General features: G+C 39.2%; 1 long non-coding RNA gene and 1 pseudogene across 1 annotated transcript; one reads left to right on the top strand and one right to left on the bottom strand.

Annotated features, from left to right (window-relative positions):
• Positions 1 to 416: 416 nt before the first annotated feature.
• On the bottom strand, positions 417 to 2,196 carry LOC106976845 (tigger transposable element-derived protein 1-like; annotated as a pseudogene).
• A 10,905-nt stretch (positions 2,197 to 13,101) lies between these two features.
• LOC128315412 (uncharacterized) lies at positions 13,102 to 19,908 on the top strand. The gene is made up of 5 exons (XR_008298154.1): positions 13,102 to 13,511; positions 16,403 to 16,535; positions 17,565 to 17,678; positions 18,881 to 18,944; positions 19,458 to 19,908. It is a non-coding gene; the product is annotated as an uncharacterized LOC128315412 (long non-coding RNA).
• The last annotated feature ends 4,502 nt before the right edge of the window (positions 19,909 to 24,410 follow it).

The following is a 24,410-nucleotide window of genomic DNA, read 5'->3' as shown; positions in this document are numbered from 1 at the left end:
ACATTTTAAGTACACTGAAAACATTTTAAAAATTCAAAAAATAACATTAAAGCCAAATAGCAAGTGATTGCGAGTTATGACTAATATCAGCAAAATCAATGGAGGTTCGACTAAATTAAATCTACAAAAATCTGGGGTTGGGAATACTTATTCATAATTTCTACAGATGCCAAGGCACAAATATTCTACCTAGAGAATCTCTCATCAATATTCAGGCAGATATCAGATATATTGTGAGTTTGGTTTCAGACCACCTCAATAAAGTGAGCAAAAGAAAGTTTTTGGTTTCCCAGTGCATATAAAAGTCATGTTTCTGCCATACCATAATCTATTAAGTGTGCAATAATATGTCTAAAATGTGCATAGTTAAGTAAAAAATACCTTATTGCTAAAAAAAAAAAAAAATGGTTGCCATAATCTGAGCTTTCAGTGAGTTGCAATCTTTTTATTGGTGGAGGGTCCTGCCTGGATGTTGGCTGCTCGCTGAGCAGGGCGGTGACTGCTGGAGGTTGAGGTGGCTGTGGCAATTTCCTAAAATAAGACAAAGTTCGCAAGACTGTTTGACTCTTGCTTTCACACGCAAATTCTCTACAGCACGTGATGTTGTTTGATAGCATTTTACCTACGGTAGAACTTCGTTCAAAGTCGGAGTCGATCCTCTCCAACCCTGCTGCTGCTTTATCAACCAAGTGTATGTAGTATTCTAAATCCTTTGTCGTCGTTTCAACAATCTTCGTGGCATCTTCACCAGGAGTAGATTCCATCTCAGGAAACCAGCTTCTTGGCTCTTCCCTAAGAAGCGACTCGCCAGCCATTCAAGATTGACCATGAGATTGCAGCAATTCAGTCCCATCTTCAGGCTCCACTTCTAATTCTAGTTCTCCTGCTGTTTCCACCACACCTGCACTTAACTTCCTCCACTAAAGCCCTGAACCTGTCAGAGTCATCCCTGAGGGCCGGAATCAACTTCTTCCAAACTCCTCTTAATGTTGCTACTTTGACCTCTTCCCGTGAATCACCAATGTTCTTAATGGAATGTAGAATGGTGAATCCTTTCCAGAAGGTTTTCAAATTACTTTGCCCACATCCATCAGAGGAATCACTATCTGTGGCAGCGATCACCTTATGAAATGTATTTCTTAAATTAAAAAATTTGAAAGTTGAAATGACTCCTTGATCCACGGGCTGCAGAATGGCTGTTGTGTTAGCAGACATGAATACAGCATTAATCTCATTGCACAGCTCCATCAAAGCTCCTGGTTGGCCAGGTGCATTGTCAATGAGTAGTAATACTTTGAAAGGAACTTTTTTTTTTTTCTGGTTTTCTTTTTCTGAGCGGTGGATCTCAACTGTGGCCCCAAACACTCAGTGGATCATGCTGTAAACAGATGTGCTGTCATCTGTCACATTTATAAATGTGGTTCCATTTACAAAGCATGGGCGGAGTAGATTTAGCATAATTCTTAAGGGCCCTCGGATTTTACAGATGGCAAGTGAACATTGGCTTCGACTGAAAGTCACCAGCGGCATGAGCCCCTAATAAGACGGGCAGCCTGTCCTTTGAAGCTTTGAAGACAGGCATTGACTTCTCTCTAGCTATACAAGTCTCAGATGGCATCTTCTTCCAGTAGAAGTCTTGTTTCGCATACACTGCAAATCTATTGCTTAGTGTAGCCACCTCCGTGAATGATCTTAGCTACCTCTTCTGGAGAACTCGCTGTGGTTTCTACACCAGCACTTGTTGCTTCAACCTTGCACTTTTCTGTTACGGAGATGGCTTCTTCCCTTAAACTGCATGAACCAAGCTCTGCTAGCTGCAAACTTTTCTGCCACAGCTCCCTGTTCTCTTTCAGCCTTTGTAGAATTGAAGAGAGTTAGGGCTTTGCTCTGGATTAGCCTTTAGCTGAAGGGAATGTTGTAGCTGGTTTGATCTTCTATCCAGACCACTCAGATTTTCTCCCTATCAGTAGTCAGGCTCTTGGGCTTTCTTTTTGCTCATGCGTTCCCTGGAGTAGCACTTCGATTCCTTTCAAAAACGTTTCCTTTGTGTTCACAACCTGGCTAACTGGTGCAAGAAGTCTAGCTGTCAGCCTATCTTAGCTTTTGATGTGCCTTCCTCAGTAAACGCCATCATGTCTAGCTTCCAATTTAGTGAGAGGTGTATGACTTTCTTTCACTTGAACACTTCAAGGCCATTGTAGGGTTTTAATTGGCTCCATTTCAATATTGTTGTGTCTCAGGGAGTAGGGAGGCCTGAGGAGAGAGATTGGGGAACACCCAGTTGGTGGAGCAGTCAGACACACACAGTGTTTTTCGATTAAGTTTGCTGTTCTAGGGGCGCCTGGGGGGCTCAGTCGGTTAAGCGTCTGACTTCGGCTCAGGTCACGATGTCATGGTTGGTGAGTTCGAGCCCCGCGTTGGGCTGTGTGCTGACAGCTCAGAGCCTGGAGCCTGCTTCGGATTCTGTGTCTCCCTCTCTCTCTGCCTCTCCCCCGCTTAGGCACGTTCTCTCTCTCTCTCTCTCTCTCTCTCTAAGATAAACATTAAAAAAAAATATTTTTTTAAGTTTGCTGTTCTATATGGGGCACTGTTCATGGTGCCCCATGACAATAGTAACATCAAAGATCATTGATCACAGATCACCATAACAAAGATAATAATAACGAATGACTTTGAAATACTATGAGAATTGTCAAAATGTGACACAAAGACAAAAAGTGAGAAAAAAACCCTCAGAAGAATCACTTCAATACACTTCCTTGGTACAGGGTGGCCACAAGCCTTTAATTTGCAAAAAAAAAAAAAAAAAAAAAAAAAGCAGTATCTGTGAAGTTCAATAAAAACAAAGTGCAGTAAATGAGGTGTGCCTGGATAATGCCGTGTAAGCTAAATAAATCAGAATTGCAGCTTCAAAAGTTAACTGCATTTGGGGGGTGTTATGGCACGGGCTATATTTTAATGTATTAGAGAGTTTTGATCAGACAGATTTGATACTTGCTTAGTTTCTATTCTAGTGAATATTTCTTGCTTATCATCCGGTTTCCCTGAATCTCATTTCCCAAATCTGAACCAACAATTATAAAAAGCAAATATTATTAAATAACAAACAAGAAAATATGTCCAACTCCATACAGAAATGTAAATTAATACATATTATATAGAAAAACCTTAAAAGATTGAAGTATTTTTAAATCAATGAAATACCCAGTTTTTTAATTTTTTTTTAACATTTATTTATTTTTGAGACAGAGAGAGACAGAGCATGAACGGGGGAGGCTCAGAGAGAGGGAGACACAGAATCTGAAACAGGCTCCAGGCTCTGAGCTGTCAGCACAGAGCCCGACGCGGGGCTCGAACTCGCGGACCGTGAGATCATGACCTGAGCCGAAGTGGGCCGCTTAACCGACTGAGCCACCCAGGCGCCCCCCACCCCCAGTTTTTTAATAAAGATGGGATAAAACCAGTATATTCACATAATTCTAGTTTTAATAAATGTTAAGGCGCTAATTTTGAAAAGCAATTTTGGCTAAGACAGTTCAAAGGCAAGGTTTTATTCATTCAGAGAATTAAAAGATAAGTACCGAGTACCTGTAACACACTGGTTTAGGGTCTGGCTGGAAATCGATGGCTAGACTAGTGTTATACACTAGATTTTCCTCATGTTGCTTGCTGTCTGGTATTATTTTAAATTGAAAGGAAACATTGTATGCACATGCCTATCCTCTGATATCCTCCAAATATAATCTAAATGCCCAACAATTGAAATGGGAAAAAGAAATTTTAGCTTATCAATATCTTGTAAAACCATATAACCACTAGAATTAAGAATACAGCAAAAAGAAAAATGCTTCTGGCACGGTATTTTGAATAACAAAAATAGGAGATGGTAATATGCCAAAAACAAATCTGTATGGATGAAGTCTAGAAGGGAATATTAGAGTGAGAGAATTAGGTGAATTCAGTATTTTATAGTATATTCCCCATTTTTGTCACAATGCTTTCATATAGTAATTTGAAAGCATTAATAACAGATAAATAACATCTTGACATCATGGAACTTGCTGTGCCTGTGTCACATGATTCTTCTAAAAAATCTCATGTTTCCCAAACTGCATTTCATTAAGAATTCTGTATAGTTTTAAAAAACTGATATTTTAATTGGTTTTTTTGGAAATTATGAGACTTTTTTTGCTACTTACATTAATCTAAGGATACTTTAATTCTCATATTTTTCTATTATACCTCTGCTTAATATGCTGGGTCAAATGAGTTTGAAAATGCCAAGTTAACAGATGTGGAAATCCTTTGAAACCTGTCAAGTATGTTGTAAACACAAGATTTTATTAGTATAATGCGTAGTTCCTTCGATCATCTTCTTTTGTTTGTTTCCACTAAGAAGAGTCGTTTAATACAATTTTTAACTTGGAAAAATCTTTCTTCTGTTGCTTCTCTGTATGGGTAAGAAAGATGGACTTCTCCAAAGGAGAGTGTGAAGACACAGTTGGTTTATTGTGTTTAGAACAGATTTAAGGAATAGCTGATAAAGTAAGTCCTTATGTCATGAGAACCTTGAGCAGTGGGAGATGGCGCCCCAGGATGATCCACACACATCACACCCAGCGTGACCTTGCCTGAACCCACACACACAGGAGAGGCCCTTTGGATACTTTTCTCCGGCAAAGACAGAACATCTGAAATTAGAAGGATGCGTGCAAGAGGGGGCTGTGTTGGAGTTGCGCGTCCCACTGGCCAGCAACTGAGAAAGGGAGATGGGCATTTCAGTTCAAGACATGATAGTCTGTTTTCTATATTCTGTTTTCTATATTCTGTTCATTTTGCTACTTCTTTTCCTCTACGAGAATGGCAGTAACCAATGGAGGCTGTAAATTACTCAGGAAGTGGGGAGCTGTGTCCCACTGGGCAGCTGGGATGGCGGGAGGGGAACCCCCAGGGCAGCACTAATCAGGAGAGGTATGCAGGCTGAGATGTGCACCTGGAAGAGGAAAAAAGAGAACTGAGCACATAAGAGACAGTGTGATTCCCCCTATTCTAATCACAGTTGTTGTGTCCTGTCCTTGTCTGGTTGTGGCAGCTCGACCCACTGAATGATATTGAAGAAAAGTAGGCAATTTTGTCTTGATGTGAGTTTCAAGTGAACGCTTTAAATATCTTACCAAGTTGTGTGATGTTTGCAAGTGTTTTGTATTCTTTTATCATGTGGAAGTCGCCTTCCACTCGTTTTTACCGAGAATTTTGATAACGAATGAAGTTTGGGTTATATCGAGAGCTTTTCTTGCCTCTGAGATAATTATATGATACTTTGTCTTTTTAATCTGTGAATATGTAAATTTTTTTTCCCTGAAATATATTGCGTAATATTTCAGGCATACAAACAAATATAACAATGTGTGGCCACTACCTAGCATAAGAATACAAATTTAACATTAGGAGTGAAGCCGCCATATCCCTCTACGTGATTGAATTTTCCTCTTCCTTAGTGATAGTTGCTACCCTCATTTTGAGGTTTATCATTTCCAACCATTTCTTCACACTTTTATTAACTAGAATATATTCACCTACACGATACAGGTTTTGCATGTTTTTATGCTTTATAGAAGTAGCACCAGGCCGGATGTATTCCTCTGCAACTCACAATTTTCAGTCAACATTATATTTTTAATTTCATTCATTCATTCATTCATTCATTCACTCACTTTCACTCCTGTATAGTAAGTCATTAAATCACAATTACTGTTCATTCTTATGTTGCTTAGCATTGAGATAAATCTTCCCATTTTGGAAATGTTTCCCATTTTCAGGGCATCTGGGTGGCTTAGATAATTAAGCATTCAACTCTTGATCTTAGCTGAGGGTTATGAGTTCAAGCCCCATCTTGGGCTCTGTGTTGGGTGTGAAGATTACTTAGAAAAAGATGTCTCCCGTTTTCTTTTAATATAAACATTGCTGTTTAGAATTTTGTATTTTATTTATGTACGTGAGTCAGAATTTTTCTGGGGATATAGACACGTGGAATTTCTGAGTCCTAAGGTATATGTATTTTACCACACCTCTACGAAATTGTTTTAACAGGTCACATTTCAAGCATGAGTATATAGTTTTAATGTTGTTCAGCATCTTCCATGACAATAAATATCGAGTTTTTTTCCCCCAATCCAATGACCGTGCAGTTGCATATCTTGTTGGCTTTTTTACATATCCCAGTTTTCCAGTGAGTATCTTTCCATTTGTTTACTAGTCATTTACTGCCCTCTTCCTTCAATATACTGGTCATATTCTGTTGTCTATCATAAATAGACATATTTTATTTGTCTACCAGATTGTCCTCTATTGGCTGATTTTTAAGAGTTACTTATGTGTTCCATTTTAAATCCCTTGTTGTGTACATGCACTAACAATACCTTTTCTTCTTTTTGTGGTTTATATTTTTCCCCTATTTATAGGGTCTTGTGTAACACAGAAAATTTAAGTTTTGATATGATCAGTTTTACCTTTTTTAATAATTTGTGCTTATTGGGTGTTTTTAGAAAAACATTTACATCCTATAATTGCAAACACATTCTCATATACTTGCTTTAAAATTTTCATTTTTTTCTTTTTATGTTAGATCTTCAATATACCTGCAATTGTGTGTGTGTGTGTGTGTGTGTGTGTGCGCGTGCGTGTGAGAGAGAGTAGAGTGACAGAGAGATTATTTTAATTTCTTTTCCTTCTGCAACAATTATGTCAGCACAGTTTCTTGAATAATCATCTTTTTCCACTCCTATGCAATGATAGCTCACCGTAGCTTGATATTGTCCATATTTCTTATTTTAGTTATTCTTTCTTTTTTTAATTTTTTTAACGTTTATTTATTTTTGAGACAGAGAGAGACAGAGCATGAACGGGGAAGGGGCAGAGAGAGAGGGAGACACAGAATTGGAAACAGGCTCCAGGCTCTGAGCCATCAGCCCAGAGCCCGACGCGGGGCTCGAACTCACGGACCGCGAGATCGTGACCTGAGCTGAAGTCGGACGCTTAACTGACTGCGCCACCCAGGCGCCCCTTATTTTAGTTATTCTAATAGATGTGTAATGTTATTTCATTATCTTAATTTGTATTTCTCTAATGGTTAATGATGCATAACATATTTCATGTGCCTACCATTTTATTTATTTATTTATTCAACCGCCATTTTATTTTTTATTTTTATTTTTAAAGTAGGCTTCACTCTCTGACCTCAGCCGTAGCAATCTCTTACCTGACACATCCCCAAAGGCAAGGGAATTAAAAGCAAAAATGAACTACTGGGACCTTATGAAGATAGAAAGCTTCTGCACAGCAAAGGAAACAACCAACAAAACTGAAAGGCAACCAACGGAATGGGAAAAGATATTTGCAAATGACATATCGGACAAAGGGCTAGTATCCAAAATCTATAAAAAGCTCACCAAACTCCACACCCGGAAAACAAATAACCCAGTGAAGAAATGAGCAGAAAACATGAATAGACACTTCTCTAAAGAAGACATCCGGATGGCCAACAGGCACATGAAAAGATGCTCAACGTCGCTCCTCATCAGGGAAATACAAATCAAAACCACACTCAGATATCACCTCACGCCAGAGTGGCCAAAATGAACAAATCAGGAGACTATAGATGCTGACGAGGATGTGGAGAAACGGGAACCTTCTTGCACTGTTGGTGGGAATGCAAATTGGTGCAGCCACTCTGGAAAACAGTGTGGAGGTTCCTCAAAAAATTAAAAATAGACCTACCCTATGACCCAGCAATAGCACTGCTAGGAATTTACCCAAGGGATACAGGAGTACTGATGCATAGGGGCATTTGTACCCCAATGTTTATAGCAGCACTCTCAACAATAGTCGAATTATGGAAAGAGCCTAAATGTCCATCAACTGATGAATGGATAAAGAATTTGTGGTTTATATACACAATGGAGTACTACGTGGCAATGAGAAAGAGTGAAATATGGCCCTTTGTAGCAACGTGGATGGAACTGGAGAGTATTATGCTAAGTGAAATAAGTCATACAGAGAAAGACAGATACCGTATGTTTTCACTCTTATGTGGATCCTGAGAAACTTAACAGAAACCCATGGGGGAGGGGAAGGAAAAAAAAGAGGTTAGAGTGGGAGAGAGCAAAAGCATAAGAGACTCTTAAAAACTGAGCACAAACTGAAGGTTGATGGGGGGTGAGAGGGCGGAGAGGGTGGGTGATGGGTATTGAAGAGGGCACCTTTTGGCATGAGCACTGGGTGTTGTATGGAAACCAATTTGACAATAAATTTCATATATTGAAGAAAAAAAAAGTAGGCTTCACATCCAATGCAGGGCTTGAATTCACAACCCAGAGATCAAGTCCTGAGTGGACATCACGAGTCGGACACTCAACCAACAGAGCCACCCAGGCGACCCTACATTGCCATTTTAGAAACGTATTTAAGAAAGTATCTGTTCATGTCTTTGCTGTTTAATTGGCTTGTTTAATTTCTTTTTTATTGAATTTTGAGAGTTTTTTAATAAACTGGAGAAAAGTCATTTGTAGATATGTGATTTTCAAATAAGAAAATAGTAGATATAAATCCAAAATAATTAAATGATAGCTATAAATCTGAATATATCCATATTGCATTAACTATGCATATATATGTATATATATATATATATAGAGAGAGAGAGAGAGAGAGAGAGAGAGAGATACATATATATACCCTCTCTAGTCAATAGATATAACAGGAAATGGATCGCCTGGGTGGCTCAGTCAATTAAGCATTCAAGTCTTGATTTTGGCTCAGGTCACAATCCCAGACTCCTGGAATTGAGTCCTGCATGGGCCTCTGCACTGACAGCGTGAAGCCTGCTTGAGATTCTCTCTCTCTCCCTCTCTCTGCCCTTCCCCGCTCATGCTTTCTGTCTCAAAATAAATGAATAAACTTAAAAAAATAGATATAACAGGAAATCAAATAAAGAAAATCAATGAAGTAAAAAAATGTTTCCTTTAAAAGATCAGGATGATGGATAAACATGTCGCTAAACTGACAAAGAAAATAAAAGAGAAAACACAAATTTCCCACACCCAGAATGAATGAGGATGTGTCTCCACAGACACTGTGGTTAGTAAAAGAATAATAAAGGTATGTTACCAACAACCCTGCATGATGTTAAAATAGAATAGAATGGAGACCAGGTTTGACAATCCCTCAAGCAGACAAAACCATTTAAGCCATGTAAGAAAAACTTAATCCAGCTTATTTCATGAACATAAGAGCAATTTACCTTAGATTGTTTCTTGTAAATGTCATAAAAGAAACTTAAGTTGTTATCCTAAAATGATGCAAGATAATCAGCATTAGGCAACCCCCTGCCATCTGGAACCCCCTGGTGTAATAACCAGTCATTGTAGAGTTTAAACAGCTTCCTCATTTTTCACTTTGTAAGCCACCCAGTATAATCATGCCTCTAAGCTTCATGTTCGTTTTGGATTTGAAGTACCTCTGCTCACAACTGGTTTATTTCTTGCTTAATAAATTATTCATATCAAAAGCAAAGCTCTCTAAATCTTCTTCTGACAATACATAAATTCAACAACTTAGAGAAAGGAAACAAGTTTCTTGGAAACTACCACAACTCAACCCAGATAAAATCACTTGAATAATCTACTACTATTAAATTGACTTAATAGTCAAAAACTTTCTGAAAAAGACATCTCCTGGTCTAGATGCTTTCCCTGGCACCTTCTAACATTTATGAAAAAAAAATACATCAGTCTTTCATATCTCTTCCAGGATATAGACGTAAGCTTCACATTATGCACAAATTAATGCATAATGAATCATAGATTTAAATGTACAACAAGAAACTATAAAGCTTTCGTTTTAGTTTTCACTTAACCATTACTGGAAGTCCTTTCCTGAAAGTCACTTCTTTTTGAACCCATTTCTTTACCTATAAATTGGAAGACTAGTATCTCTTAAATCAGTACCCAGAAAAGTGTTGCAAATATCAAAAGAAAAAAGGCATATGCAAACTATTATTATTATTCTACAATAATATTTCTCTAATCTTCAATCAGATAATATCCACCATTCAGATATCAATAAAGAAGATATTTCATGTGGTGGTGAGTTCTTGAGAAATATCACGATTCAGAGAAAGCAAGCTGCCAGATCTGGATTACTAAGTTAAGTTTAATAAATAACTCTGTGTTTAGAGCAAATTGTTCTCAGTTTGTGCTTAATAAAATGAAGTTTATTTTCTTTTATATATTATTATTATTGTGTATACCCTTATTAGTGCACCCTTTTAAGGGGAATATTATTGTTGTGTGCAAGATTTATTACTATGGTCTATGTTTTTAGAACTTGTTCTTTAGTAAATTTAAAGAAGGAGGCATATAGCAGTGAAAAAATTTCTAAGTGTCTAGAAAGCTGTCATTTATTGGGGAAGCAAGAGAATCTAGTTAAAAGATACAGGAGAGAAGTGTGAAGGACAATGTCCTGCCAGTAAATTTGATGACTCAGATTAAATGTACAGGTCTAGTGACTCAGGAGTATAGGTTGCATGGTCCCTTTAAAACAATAAGCTTAGAGTATTCTAGAATGCCTTTCCTTTGGTTATGAATAGAACCACAAGGCAAGTTCATCAGAAAACTAGGTCAGTAACCAGACGATGAAGTGTGAGTGGGAAGCTCGTGGGAATGATGGACAATGGGGCATGGGAGGTTTGCCAAAGCCAGATTTCATCACCCTTTTCATTCCTAAAAGGGAATTTCTGAGAACTCAGAAGATTATGCCTTGGGTTATACTTTCAAGAGCACAGGTCAAGGATGAGAGTGTTCTCTGTGAGTGAACAGGAGAAAAGAGTGAACTATTTGCCAGTAAAGCAATACTCATCTAAAATAACTTAAAGAAAAAAAATTACCCCCAAATTAGAGAATATTTTAGACTCTATAACAAAAGTATAGCATATCAAAATTTGTAACATACACATAAAGTGATGTTTATTTTACATGCTTAGAGTAGAGGGGAAAAAGTTTAAAATCAATTATCTAAGCTTTTACCTTAAGAACCTAGAAAAAAGAAGAGCAAATGAAATCCAAAGTTAGTAGAGGAAGGGACATAATAAAGGGCAGAAATCAATGAAATAGAAAACAAGCAATAGAGAAAACTAAAAAAACCAAAATTGTGCTTTTGAAAAATGAGCAAATTTAATGAATTCCTAGTGAGAGAATTACCTATATTGGGAATGAAAGAACAGACATCCCTATGGATCCTATGAAAATTGACTTTCACTGCCAGGAAGATGGAGTAAATGTACATTTCCCTATTTCTCCCACTCAGTAGAACAAAAACACCTGAAAATAATATATAAAAAAAACATAAGAAGATTCTTTCTTTTTTAATATGAAATTTACTGTCAAATTGGTTTCCATACAACACCCAGTGCTCATCCCAACAGGTGCCCTCTTCTATGCCCATCACCCACTTTCCCCTCCCTCCCACCTCCCATCAACCCTCAGTTTATTTTCAGTTTTTAAGAGTCTCTTATGGTAGGGAGGCAAACCATAAGAAGATTCTGAAAGAAGTAGGCAGATCAGTTACACAGACCTCAAGACCTGAAGTCTGAGGTGGTGAGTTTGTGGACTTTCTTTCTGCCTGTTAGTTTCCAGACACGGTGCTGGAGAAGCCACTGATGCCAATGGACACAAACTCAAACAAATCTCCAACAGAACCTGCTCTCCCTAGTCCAACGTCCAGGCAAAGGGTGGTCTAGCAAGACAAGTGTTTTAGAAAGTAACTGCTCTACTGTGTCTAAACACCACACACACACACACACACACACACGATAGCCAAGGTGAACCTGTGCTTCCCACCTTTGCCAACTGAGTAGGGAACTGGGACTTTCATCCTTGCTGGACGGTAATAAAGCCTCTCCTCACTGCCATGTCACTGGAGACCACATGAGAGGCAGGAACTTCCATATCTAAGAGGCATTCATAAAGTGCCCATCGTACGTCCCGCTGGGGTGATGACAGAGGAGACATAGTGGAGAAGTGACTGTATCGAGGTTAAACTCCCCCACCTCTTCGTATGTCAGTGACATAGGAGCAGTGACAAGACATTCAAGATGGAAGAGCCAGTAGAGACCTAGTGGAGAGCAGGAACTTCCACCTCACTCAGCGGTAACAAGAACCCCCCCCCCCACACACACACACACACGCGCGCGCTTTGGGTGTCAAGAGATGCTAAGTAGAGAACCTGAACTTCTACCCCCACCTGGCAGGAATTAGGTGGTGTCCCCTATCAGAGAGGTACCAGAAGAAAGTTTCAGTAAGATTCAGAGTCTCATAACATAATAACTAAAATGTCTGTATTTCAACAAAAAGTCCCTTGTCATATCAAGAACTAGTAAGATCTCAAATTGAATGAAAAATACAATCTGTATATACCAACATTGAAGAGACAGAGATGCTAGAATTATCTGGCAAAGACTCTAAAGCATCCATCATAAACATCATAAAATCACTCCAATGAGCAATTAGAAACATGCTTGAAACCAATGGGGAGGAAAAAAAAGCGAAAGAAAGAAAGCATCAGCAAAAAATAAAAGAAAATAAAAGAAATCAAAAGTCTAAGCGGAGAATTAGAAGATATAAAGAACTCTATAGAAATTTTTGAAATAAAAATATAATGGAAAAGTCAATCCCAAAAGATTGCATTGGTATGATTCCATTTATATAACATTCTTAAAATGAGAAAACTATGGAAATGGAGAACAAGTTAGTGCTTGACAGAGTTTAAGTGGGGAGAGGTGGGTAAGTGTGTCTATAAAAGAACAACATGAGGGATCCTTGAGGTGACGGAAATGCTCTGTGTCTGGACTCCATCAATATCAGTATCCTGGTTATACCATGTAGTACTTTTCCGAGGACTCTATATTGGGGGAAATTGGATAAAGAATACAGGGGCTCTCTGTATACTTTCTTACAATGACATGTGAAGCTAGTTACCTGAAAATAAACACATTAATTGAAAAAAACAAGGCATTAAAGCTAACAAAATATCAATTGTTAAGTGCAGTAAAATGATATCATGAACAACTTCATACCAGTAAATTTAATTAGGTATAATGAACAAATTCCTAGAGAAACAAAATTTGCCATACCTGACACAAGAAGATGCAGAAAATCTAAATAGCCCCCTATTTTTTAAAAAAAATTATAATGAAAAATTTTTCCACAAAGAAAATTTTACAGTCAGTTGGATTTTTGGGTTAGTTTAGTGAAACATGTGGGGAATACCAATGTTACACAGAGCTCTTGAAGAAGATAAAGTAGGAAGAAACCCTTCCTAACCCAGTTTATGATGTCAGCATAACTGTGATATCAGAGTCCAATAAGAATATTACAAGAAACAAAAATTAGCAAGTTGAATCCAGTAATATCTGAAAGGACAATGCATAGTAACCAACTGGAGTTGATTCCAGAAATGTAAGATCATTATAATACCCCTTTAATACTTAAACACAGGCACCTCTGTGGTTGAAACCTGATTCTGTGCATGCTTCAGTAGGATGTTGGGAACTGGGATTGTATTTCTAGTAGGTCGAGACCTGCATCCATAAGTCTTTGAAGAAGGTAGAGGAGGAAGATAGAGGTTTTTTATGGGAAGCCAGTTTGCCTTGGGGCAGTCGTGAAATAACATCAATTTTTGGAGTCATTTACCCTGATTTTTGAGAGTGCTAAGATGAAGTTTTCAAATACATCATATTTTGGGTGTTGTCAGCTTCTTCTCTTCCTATACATAGGTTAGCCAAGTTCACTGTTTAAAGCAATGTGACCGTTTCACTTATCAACTTGTTTCTAGTTCCTTCTGGTAGGGTTTTTGCCCATTACCTCAACCTGTGCTCCACTTTCCTATGGCATGCAAAGCCAACTGCTACTTGGTAAGTTGGAGCCATCCTCTCTGAAATACAGCCTAGAGGGGAAATCTCAGAGTCCCTAGTTAAAACACCATCGGATGCTACAAACAGCAAGGAGGTGGAGACTTTTATAAGAATTGCCAAGGCTTTATTGTTGCAATTCCAGGCTCTCTCCCTCTGCTGTTTCATCCCAGGATTCAGGTATATCTGGGGAGTTGGGGCCTGAGGGATAGGGAACTCTTATGGGCAAGAATTCATTCTAAGGAAAGAGGAGTTGAGGAGGAGAGTAGAAGCTGGAAGATTTCTTATATTAATCCCTAAGAAGATCCCTCTGTCCATAATAGGCCCAGGCTACCCTAGAGAAATTTCAAATGGGCCAAAGCTCCTACAATTCTCTAGCTGGAGAGAGTTTGGAAAAAATCTTTTTATAGATTTGGAACTAAAGCTCATGAGTCAGTGAGCAGAGTCCGTTTGTATTCCCAACAGTCCCTAGCCCACTGCCTTGCTCGCGTTGGTAAATCAGTAGCTATTTATTGATTAAGGGTATATTTTCTTGCTCTACAAACTAGGGGAGTGGACTATGATCCTGGCATTATGGAGAAACTGCAAGAATGTGCTGTAAGCCACTGAGCCTCCAGTCTGGGAAAGAAGCTAACAACTAAACTAGAGGGGCTATTTGGAAACAATAACTAAATTATTTTGGCTAAGGATCAATTGGGTAAATGCCAAATGGACTAGGATACTGGTGATTGTGAATAGAACTATGGGCTAAATTCCATGAGAAGAAATGAGGTTGTTTTGAAAAAACGACAGGAAAAGCTAAACAACTTGGTAGCTAAAATGCAAGCAAAATATGCTGTTTTGCTACACGAGAGGTTTTGCTGAGAATTTCTCGTTCATTCCCATTCACATAATAAACACTGATGTTTATTTTGAATGGTATGGATAACATGATGAGTGCTCATTTGGTAGTCAACTTGTGTAGCTAAATACAAGGTGTCTCAATAAAGTTTAAATGCACAATTTAGCATTTTTCCATAGTCAGTTATGTTTTTAGTTGTGAAATATTTAATTTTTCTGATAACCAAAACTTTACGGTTTCCTATGGGTAGGTGAATCCAATTGTATAGTGGGTATTATGGAGCTCTGACAGGTGACTTATCCTGCCTTTGAAATTTTTCCAGGGGCACCTGGGTGGCTCAGTCGATTAAGCGTCTGACTCTTGATTTGGGTGTAGGTCATGATCTCACGGTTCATGAGTTTGAGTCCCATGTTGGGCTCTGAGCTGACAGTGCAGAGCCTACTTGGGATTCTCTCTGCCCTCTCTCTGCTCCTTCCCCACTTGTTCTCCCTCTCTCTCAAGATAAGTAAATAAGAATTAATACAAAAAGAAGTTTCCCCAGAATTCCTGAAGTGCTGGGTGTCAATTCTATGTACTTGCCTGTAAGACTTTCTCAATAGAGGGATTAAGTCTTCAGAACACAAAATGCCAAGACAAAAGCTGCAGGATGAGAATGCCAAAAACCAAGTGGAAAAATAGAGATAAGAAAAATATGAAGAATTCCACTTTAAAACAATGGTTGTTTTTAATTGGCTATAACTCTCAAGTTACTATCTTTTCCCTGAACTATTGCAACTGCCTTTTTTTTTTTTTTTACTGTTCTTTCTGTTTCCAGTTTTCACTCACTCTGATCTCTCATACATTTTACCCTCAAATTATCTTTCTGAAGTTCAATTCTGATTGTGTCACTCCTCAGCTCATCAGCCTTCAATGACTCCTCATTCTCTGAACAAGGAAGTCCGAACTCGAGCCGAGCATCTGCTCTCCAAACTAGCTTTCCCATTCTGCCTTCCATTTTATGGTCTTTATAGTTCAATTTCCTTTATGGCCCTTGGAGTCTGGTCAACTGGAAATAGTCTTGCTTTATATGTGTACCCTGGATATTCCTACCTCTACCTATTTGGTTCCTTTGTTTCCAATACTAGAAATGTTTGTGTATTTAAGTTCTATCTAACTTTACAAACCTAGTTCACACAGCACCTGTTAGAGATTGAACCGTGTACCCTCAAAATTCACATTAAAATTTTTTTTAATATTCATTTTTGAGAGAGAAAGAGAGAGGGAGAAAGTGTGAGCTGAGGAGGAGCAGAGAGAGAGGGAGACACAGAATCTGAAGCAGGCTCCAGGCTCTGAGTTGTCAGCACAGAGCCTGATGCGGGGCTCAAACCCACAAACCGTGAGAGCATGACCTGAGCCAAAGTCAGAGGCTTAACTGACTGAGCCACCCAGGCACCCCTCAAAATTCATATTTGAAAGGCATACCCCACAGTGTGACTTTATTTGGTGAAAGGGCCTTTCGGGAGGTCATTAAGGGTAAATGAGGTCGTAAGGGTGGGGCTGTAATCCTATAGGAGTGATGGCCTTATAAGAAAAGGAGACCAGAGATCTCTCTTTTTCAGCACACAGAGGACACACGGAGGGAAGAACCATGAAGAGAGTCCTCACCCGAAATCAACTCTGATACCACCTTGATCATGGAGCTCCAGCCTCCAGAACTATAATGAAATGAATTTCTGTTCTTTAATTCTCTCAGTGTGTGCTATTTTGTTATGGCAGACTGAGGGACTAACATGCCACCTCCTCTGATCAAATCCTCTCTAATCATTACCATTTCCCCATCCTCTAGTCTCATGACATTTTATTTGCGTCTATATAATAGCTCACTTCCCAGCATTAATTACAGGAATTTAATGTATCAGTTACTATTAGGCTTAAGACAGAATTTAATTGTTCTCTAATGTAAAAGCAATGGGCTCTACACCCAGTGTAGATCTGCTATGTAGACCCCTTACTGAAAAAAGACCCAGTCTCGTTCTGTCTTTTGATTTGTCCAGTCCAGTATTTCCATCCAGAAGGTCACCTGATTGTTCAAGATAGCTGCTAAAGCCATATGTGTTCTAGGAAGCAAGACCGTGGAAAGGCCACAAAGGAAAGGGCAGAGGGTCCACCTCTCAGCTCCCTGGAGGAAGCCTTCCCAGAAATCCCAAACAGCACTCAGTTTACATTTTACTAACCAGATTCTAATTATATGTAACACTTCCTTATAAGGTGTGTGTAGCCCATTAGATGAATGATAAGGAGATACTGAACAGTAAATAGCAGTCTCTGCCATTCTTCATATTCATTTTATCACCTCTTGTAGACCATAATTTCCTTAAGAGCATGTTAATTATATCTGTGCAGCCTCAATAGTATGTAGTACTAAGATCTGCAAATATAGGACACTCAAAACTATTTGTTAAATGAATGAACTAATCAATATTAATTTACTTGAATTGCACACAAAGACCATGTAGGTAGTAGGGAAATCTTTCCTATTTCCTGTTACCTGCAGGGCACCCTGAGGGTTTTTTCACGGTAACACTGTTGTTATGCTCTAAATGTTATAGTTTATACCATATTGTCTCAAGATTGAGGTTTCTACTCATTTTTTATAAGGGTCAGATAGCTTATCCGTCAACGCTTTTCCAAAGGCAGCACGTTTTTGATGTGACAATATTTCCATTTCTTTTTACCCCCAAAAGATCCTAAGAGCAATTTTTTTTTTCCTTTTAAACAAAGGAAATAACTATATACTTCCAGGAGAGGAGATGGCGTCTCTACACCTTTCTATTCTAAATTTGATGACTTCAGCACCATCACATAATCAGCCTTCATCTTTTCCCATGGACAGTGGTGAGTTGGAATGGGTAAGATGCCACATCATTTTGTTTTCTTTCAAAACCTATTTTCTTCTTTCAGGATGGTGCCAAGTGCATCATTTAAGTTCTTCTTAAATTTTCTACAATCTCTTCTACTTTTTTTTTCCTTTCCTTTTCCTTGTCCTACTCCCTCATACTCTAAACCAGCATTAAACATCACAAAGGATGATGAAGGATGCATGAGATAAATGTAGGTGATGGGACAGAGATATGGGAGGGGTAAAGTCCCACTCTCTCAATCCTTGCTTTTGTGTCCCAACTTGTGGAGGTACAGGGGACATCTAGCAGAGGTGAATTCAGAGATGGAACTAGGTGGCCATTCTTTGCTACCTCCTTTCCAGTGTCACATTGGACTGAGCCAGGGGAAGCTTGGTTAAGTTGTTGTCCCAATGTGAAAATGTTAGGCTCCCTTTAGGCCCTTCTAACCCATAATTCTGCTCACAAGAGTCCAAGTTTCTACTGGAATTTTCTCTGAAAGGCATTTCTTGAAACAGAACACTACCCTGGCCTTACTCCACTGTGTCATACCCCTGTGAGCGCAATCAGCATAGAAGTATTCATACTTAGCAAGGGATCTTTGCCAAATCTAGCAGGAACACATAGAGAAATAGAGGCATCTCTGTTTGTTTATTCTAACTCCTCTTTTCTCCAATATATCCAATCAGATGGACGGTAAATAACATATGTTGTTAATAACATAGTAAGAGCCACAATTATGCCCATTTCCCCAGGAGAGCAACTGAAAGGTCGTCTGTGGATATGGTAACAAGTGACAAATTGTTCACGTCTATTTTCACAACATGTTTTGACTGCTGAAGTTGTTCTATAGCAGTTCATTAAGAGACCCATAAAATATGTAAGTTTACATTCTATAAAAAGATCATCAGGAATTTCTTGGCTGATAGTATTCCTTGTATTAAGCATCTGTTTTCTATTTTCTAAAGGATTGCAGCAGGGGTTGTCCAATTGTATATTAAAAATAGTTGATTTAAGCTGGATGAAAATGTTGTACTTTCTTATTAAAGATTAGTAACCCACCAATGAAGCTTCCTTAGAAGGCAACCAGCAATGTGTATGTAGCACATCTGGTTTCCAAATATTAAAAAATGATAAACACTCACCGATCTAATCCATCTGTTCTCTCCATCTGCATAATTGTCTTATTTTAAAAACTAGGACATGCACTGAACTTGACATTACACGAAGCTGAAGAATTTTGCTCCTCGCTGTCTAGGCAATGGTGAGTGATTGAGGTCAATTTCAGAGGAATGTCATGTTTATTATTGCATATGTAGGCATTCTGGAAAACTCGTTAAAACCCACTTCCGATGTAAAGTAGGCTATCTTTGACTTGACGTTGTGGGTGAGGTCAACTGGATAGATTTAAAATTACAGACTAATGATTTTGATCAAAGAGTTCCAAGAGCTCAATAAACACTATTTAATTTAACACTGTTAACAGTAGCTAGCATTTATTAAGTGCTTAATTTGTGCCCAGCACCATTTTAAGCACTCTACAGGCATTATTTCTTTTAATTCTCAAAGCAGCGCTTATTAACCCCATTTTAGAAAACAAAACCTTAGGCTCAGACAGTGGTTTACCCAAGGCCACAAAGCTAGTGCAAGGTAAAGCCATGCTTCATGTTCGGGCAAAACAACTTCAGCGCCCATTCCTTTATGCTCTCTGTGATACGGCACACAAAACACTTTTACAAGAATATCAGTCTTCTTAGCCTTAACGGTTCTTTCCTAGGGGGCGCCAGCGTGGCTCAGTTGGTTGGGCATCCGACTTCAGCTCAGGTGATGATCTCACTGTTCATAAGTTCGAGCCCCGCGAACTCTCTGTGCTGACAGCTTGGAGCCTGGAGCCTGCTTCAGATTATGTGTCTCCCTCTCTCTCTGCCCCTCCCCACTCACACTCTGTCTCTCTGTGTCTTAAAAATAAATAAATGTTAAATAAATAAATAAATAAATAAATAAATAAAACAGTTCTTTCCTAAAGACTGTATCTCTCAAATGTTAAGGACTCTTTCCCAACCTGTACCTCATCCATAAATTCGTTAAATGATACCATACATAATAATATGATAGTAACTGACATTTGTTAATGCTTACTATGTTTCAGAGGTTGTTTAAATCTCTTAATCAACTCATCAATTGTTTAACTCAATTAATCCTCAGGGTAACCCTACAAGAGAGGTGCAATTACTACCCCTGCTTTTCAAATGAGGAATATGAGGCATAAACAGTTAAATAAAAAAAAAGTTAGAGAGGGAGGGAGGCAAAACATAAGAGACTCTTAAAAACTGAGAGTAAACTCAGTGTTGTTGCAGGGTGGGAGGGAGGGGAAAGCAGGTGATGGGCACTGAGGAGGGCACCTGTTGGGATGAGCACTGGGTGTTGTATGGAAACCAACTGGACAATAAATTTCACTAAAAAAAATAAAATCAGTTAAGAGAAGAAACAAAGAGAAAAAACAGTTAAATAATTCATCCAGATCAAACAACTAGGAAATGAAGTTTCCAAGATTTCAACTCAGGAACTCTGCCTCTAAACCTATACCAGAAATCATTTGCTAGGCATGTGCTGGGGGCCATGGGAAGTCGTGGATGTCCAAGAATAAGTAAAACATGGTCTGCTTATTTCAGTTAGCGTATTTTCTTTTTTTTTCCCATTTTTTAAAGGGTTTTAAAAATTTACTTTTGAGAGAGAGAAAGAGAGAGAGAGAGAGAGAGAGAGAGAGAGAGAATGAGTGGGGGAGGGGCAGAGAGAGATGGAGATCCGAGGCAGGCTCCAGGCTCTGAGCTGTCAGCACAGAGCCTGATGCAGGGCTCGAACCCAACGACCGCAAGATCATGACCTGAGCCGAAGTCAGACGCTTAACTAACCAAGCCACCCAGGTGCCCCTCGGTTAGCATATTTTCAAGGGTCAATCGTGTTGGAGTACCCGTCAGGACTTCAGCCTTTTTTTATGGCTGAATAATATTCTATTATATCAATAGACCATATTTGGTTTATCCATTCATCGTTTGATAGACACTCAAGTTGTTTTCATCTTTAGGCTGTTGTCAGTAAAGCTGCTGTGAACGTTGGTGCATGAGTATGTTTACATATATTTTTAACACAATAAAATAATAGTAAAAATACCATGGTCTGTATCTTTGGGGGACCCACATATTCATATGACAGATTTGTACTAATTATTAAAGTAGCAGGATGTGTGCTATATTGGTAGCAAGTGCAAGGTGCTGTGTGAAAGACAGCATGCCCAATATCCTTTAGCGTGGGTTGCAGGGCTTCAAGGAAGACTTCCAAAATGACATTTGGGAAAATTCTTAAAGCAGGATGAGGTAGTCTCAAGAATAATGCTGGTAGCTAATAGGAGTGGGGGTGAAGAGGGTCAAGAGAGTGGAAAAAGCGTTTCAAACAGAGGAATTTCCATGAGCGAAGGCTTGAAACTGTGCCTAATCCCAGAGGTGATGGTTAATTGTGTGTGAACTTGACTGTGCCACAGGGTGCCCAGGTATTTTGGTCAAACGCTCCTTTGGGTGTTCTGTGATGGAAATTTTAGATGAGATTTACATCTGAATCTGCAGACTGAGTGAAGCAGATTCCTCTCCCAAACAGGATGGGCATCATTCAATCAGTTGAAGGCCCATCTAGAACAAAAAGGCTCACCTTTCTGCAGGTAAGAGGAAATTCCACCTGCCCGGCTGCTGAGCTGGAACATCAGTCATTTCCTGCCTTTGGACTCAAACTGAAACAATGGCTTTTCTGGAACCTGCAGGCTTATGTGCTACAATTTATGGTATCAGCTCTCCTGGTTCTCAGGCCTTTGAACTCAGAGTGGAACCACACCATCAGGTCTCCCAGGTCTCCAGCTTGCTGACTACAGATCTTGGGACTTCTTGGCCACCATAATGCCTGAAGCCAACTCATTTTTTTACATCTCTTTCTGTATAAATATGCATTTTCTTGTGTGGTTTCTCTGGAGAGCCCTGACCAACACACTGACAGATTGTAACTCGGTGTGGCCTTGTATGAGTGAGGGGATGGAGGGGAGGACATGTTCTGTCATATTTCTAGAGCTAGAAACTTTACACTCCCCTTGGACAGTTCTCTCTGTCTCTCTCTCTTTAAAATCTATTATCTGTTTGGGGCGCCTGGGTGGCGCAGTCGGTTGAGCGTCTGACTTCAGCCAGGTCATGATCTCGCGGTCCGGGAGTTTGAGCCCCGCGTCAGGCTCTGGGCTGATGGCTCGGAGCCTGGAGCCTGTTTCCGATTCTGTGTCTCCCTCTCTCTCTGCCCCTCCCCCGTTCATGCTCTGTCTCTCTCTGTCCCAAAAAAATAAATAAACGTTGAAAAAAAATAAAATAAAATCTATTATCTGTTTCAAAACTCTGTTGACTCGTCTTTGTGACACTCAATGCCCTGGGGCATTTGTGTCCATTTTGACATTCATCTTCCTCTTCACACCTGTGCCTAATCTGTGCTTCAGCCACCCTTGGCTATTACTGGCATGTTCCGCCACATACACATCCCTCCCTCTGTGCATTTGCCTATGCTTTCTTCTCCTCCAAGGATGCCTTTTCCCCATGTCTGTGTGATTATATCCGACTCATGCTTAAAGGTTTATGAAGCAATGCAAGCTCATAAATGTAGAAACTTCTATTTGCTGTGTGTGTTTGTTCACTGCTCTATCCACGGTAGTGACTATAACATCAGAGAGATAGGGGTAGAGATAGAGATGGAGATGAGAGAGAGGGAGAGATAGATGGAGAGAGACACACACACACACACACACACACACACACGGAAATAGACATATATACACACAGACCCACAGAGAGAGGTATTAACTGACAGAATTCAGGACCTAGGATGAGCTGTCAGAGTGTTCAACTCCAGCCCTACCCTTCCTAGTTTAGGTACATAAGTTCAAATTCGTTCTGGTTTATGTCACTTATAACCAAAGAAGCTCTGGCCAATCCCCCACCTATAGAGGTTTATCCATGAAAACTACTGCAAGAGATTTCTTGCAAAAAGTTTTGTCAGAAGGATGATGGTTCAGCATTCTCCACGGCCTCATGCTTTTCCCATCCTTTAAAATATGTAAACACTTAAATTTTCCTGTAATCACAGGACCACTCTGAGCCACAGAGAATTTCTTATCTCTGAATACCTTAAAAAGTAATGTTCACTAAAAGCTAAAAGAAATACTTTGCAGTCAATTTATGAATCACTACTCTTAAGATAGCCACTACTCTTTCCATTTGAAATGAAAGCACTGCTTTGGCTCACCGTATTCTTTTGAGTCCTTTTTTAATTTTTTTTTTTTTTTTGAGAGAGAGAGAGAGAAAGAGACAGAGAGACAGAGCATGGGAGGGGAAGAGAGAGAGAGAGAGAGAGACAGAATCTGAAGCAGCCTCCAGAATCTGAGCTGTCAGAGCAGAGCCTGACGCGGGGCTTGAACCCATGAACCACGAAATCACGACCCGAGCCAAAGTCAGACGCTCAACCGACTCAGCCACCCAGGCCCCTGTTTTTTTGAGTCTTAAATGATATATTTCATTAGTTTAATGAGATGTTTACTAGAAATTTAAAATGAGCCTCAATATTGCATTGCTTATGAATCCCATTATGTTTGATTCTGTTCCACTGCTAAGAAGAAATAATAATTAGTCTCATCACTTAGGACTTCTTCAATTATACTTTTCCTTTTTAGCACATAGTGAAAGAGTTTTCACATATTTTACATCTTCTAAGTGCCAAGTGTCCTTATTAAGTGAGGGAAGCTCTTAAGTCTTCAAGGAAGGAAACAAAAATAGAGAACACGTCACACCCAGACCTTGATAACCATGCTGGTTCCACATGAGGGCTGGAACACAGGCGGCCTGGTTTCCAACTCAAAGTTCTTATTCCCTTCTATATTGCTTTCCTCTTTTTAAAGAACACTTTCACATATACGTAAAAACTTCTCAAAGTTTGTTTCAAAGCATATCTCCAGCTAAGTGAATGAAGCAGCCGATTATCACTAACAAGCTTAAGAATGGAGCAACTTCATACTTTTTTTTTTAAATTTTTTTTTTAATGTTCATTCACCCTTGAGAGAGAGAGAGAGAGAGAGAGAGAGTGAGCAGGTGAGGGGCAAAGAAAGAGGGAGACACAGAATCCAAAGCAGGCTCCAGGCTCTGAGCTGTCAGCACAGAGCCCGACACAGGGCTGGAACCCATGAACCCTGAGATGACGACCTGAGGCGAAATCAGAAGCCCAACCGACGGCCCAATCCAGACACCCCTAACCTTGTGCTTTTTAACTTATTAACCTTTTTAAGTTTTTATCTAAATTCCAGTTAGTTTAACTAGTTAACATTAGTTAACACTCTATGTTAAGAGTGTAGTATTAGTTTCAGGCGTGCAATATAGTGATTCAACACTTCCATCCATACAACACTCAGTGCGCATCACAGGTCACCTATTTCACCCATCCTTCCACCCACCTCCCCTCTGGTAACCACCAGTTTGTTCTCTATAGTTAAGAGTCTGTATTTTGGTTTGCTTCTCTCTTTCTTTTTTTCTTTCCCCTTTACGCATTTGTTTTGTTTCTTGAACTCCTCATATGATCAAAATCATACGATATATGTCTTTCTCTTCCTGACTTATTGGCCCTAACCCTAACCTTAGATTTAGAAAGAAAAAAAAATAGA

The sequence above is a fragment of the Acinonyx jubatus genome, chromosome B2 (assembly GCF_027475565.1).
Source record: "Acinonyx jubatus isolate Ajub_Pintada_27869175 chromosome B2, VMU_Ajub_asm_v1.0, whole genome shotgun sequence".
Lineage (NCBI taxonomy): Eukaryota > Metazoa > Chordata > Mammalia > Carnivora > Felidae > Acinonyx > Acinonyx jubatus.
The sequence above is the reverse complement of the archived record's forward strand: the minus strand, read 5'-3'. Positions and strand labels throughout refer to the sequence as shown.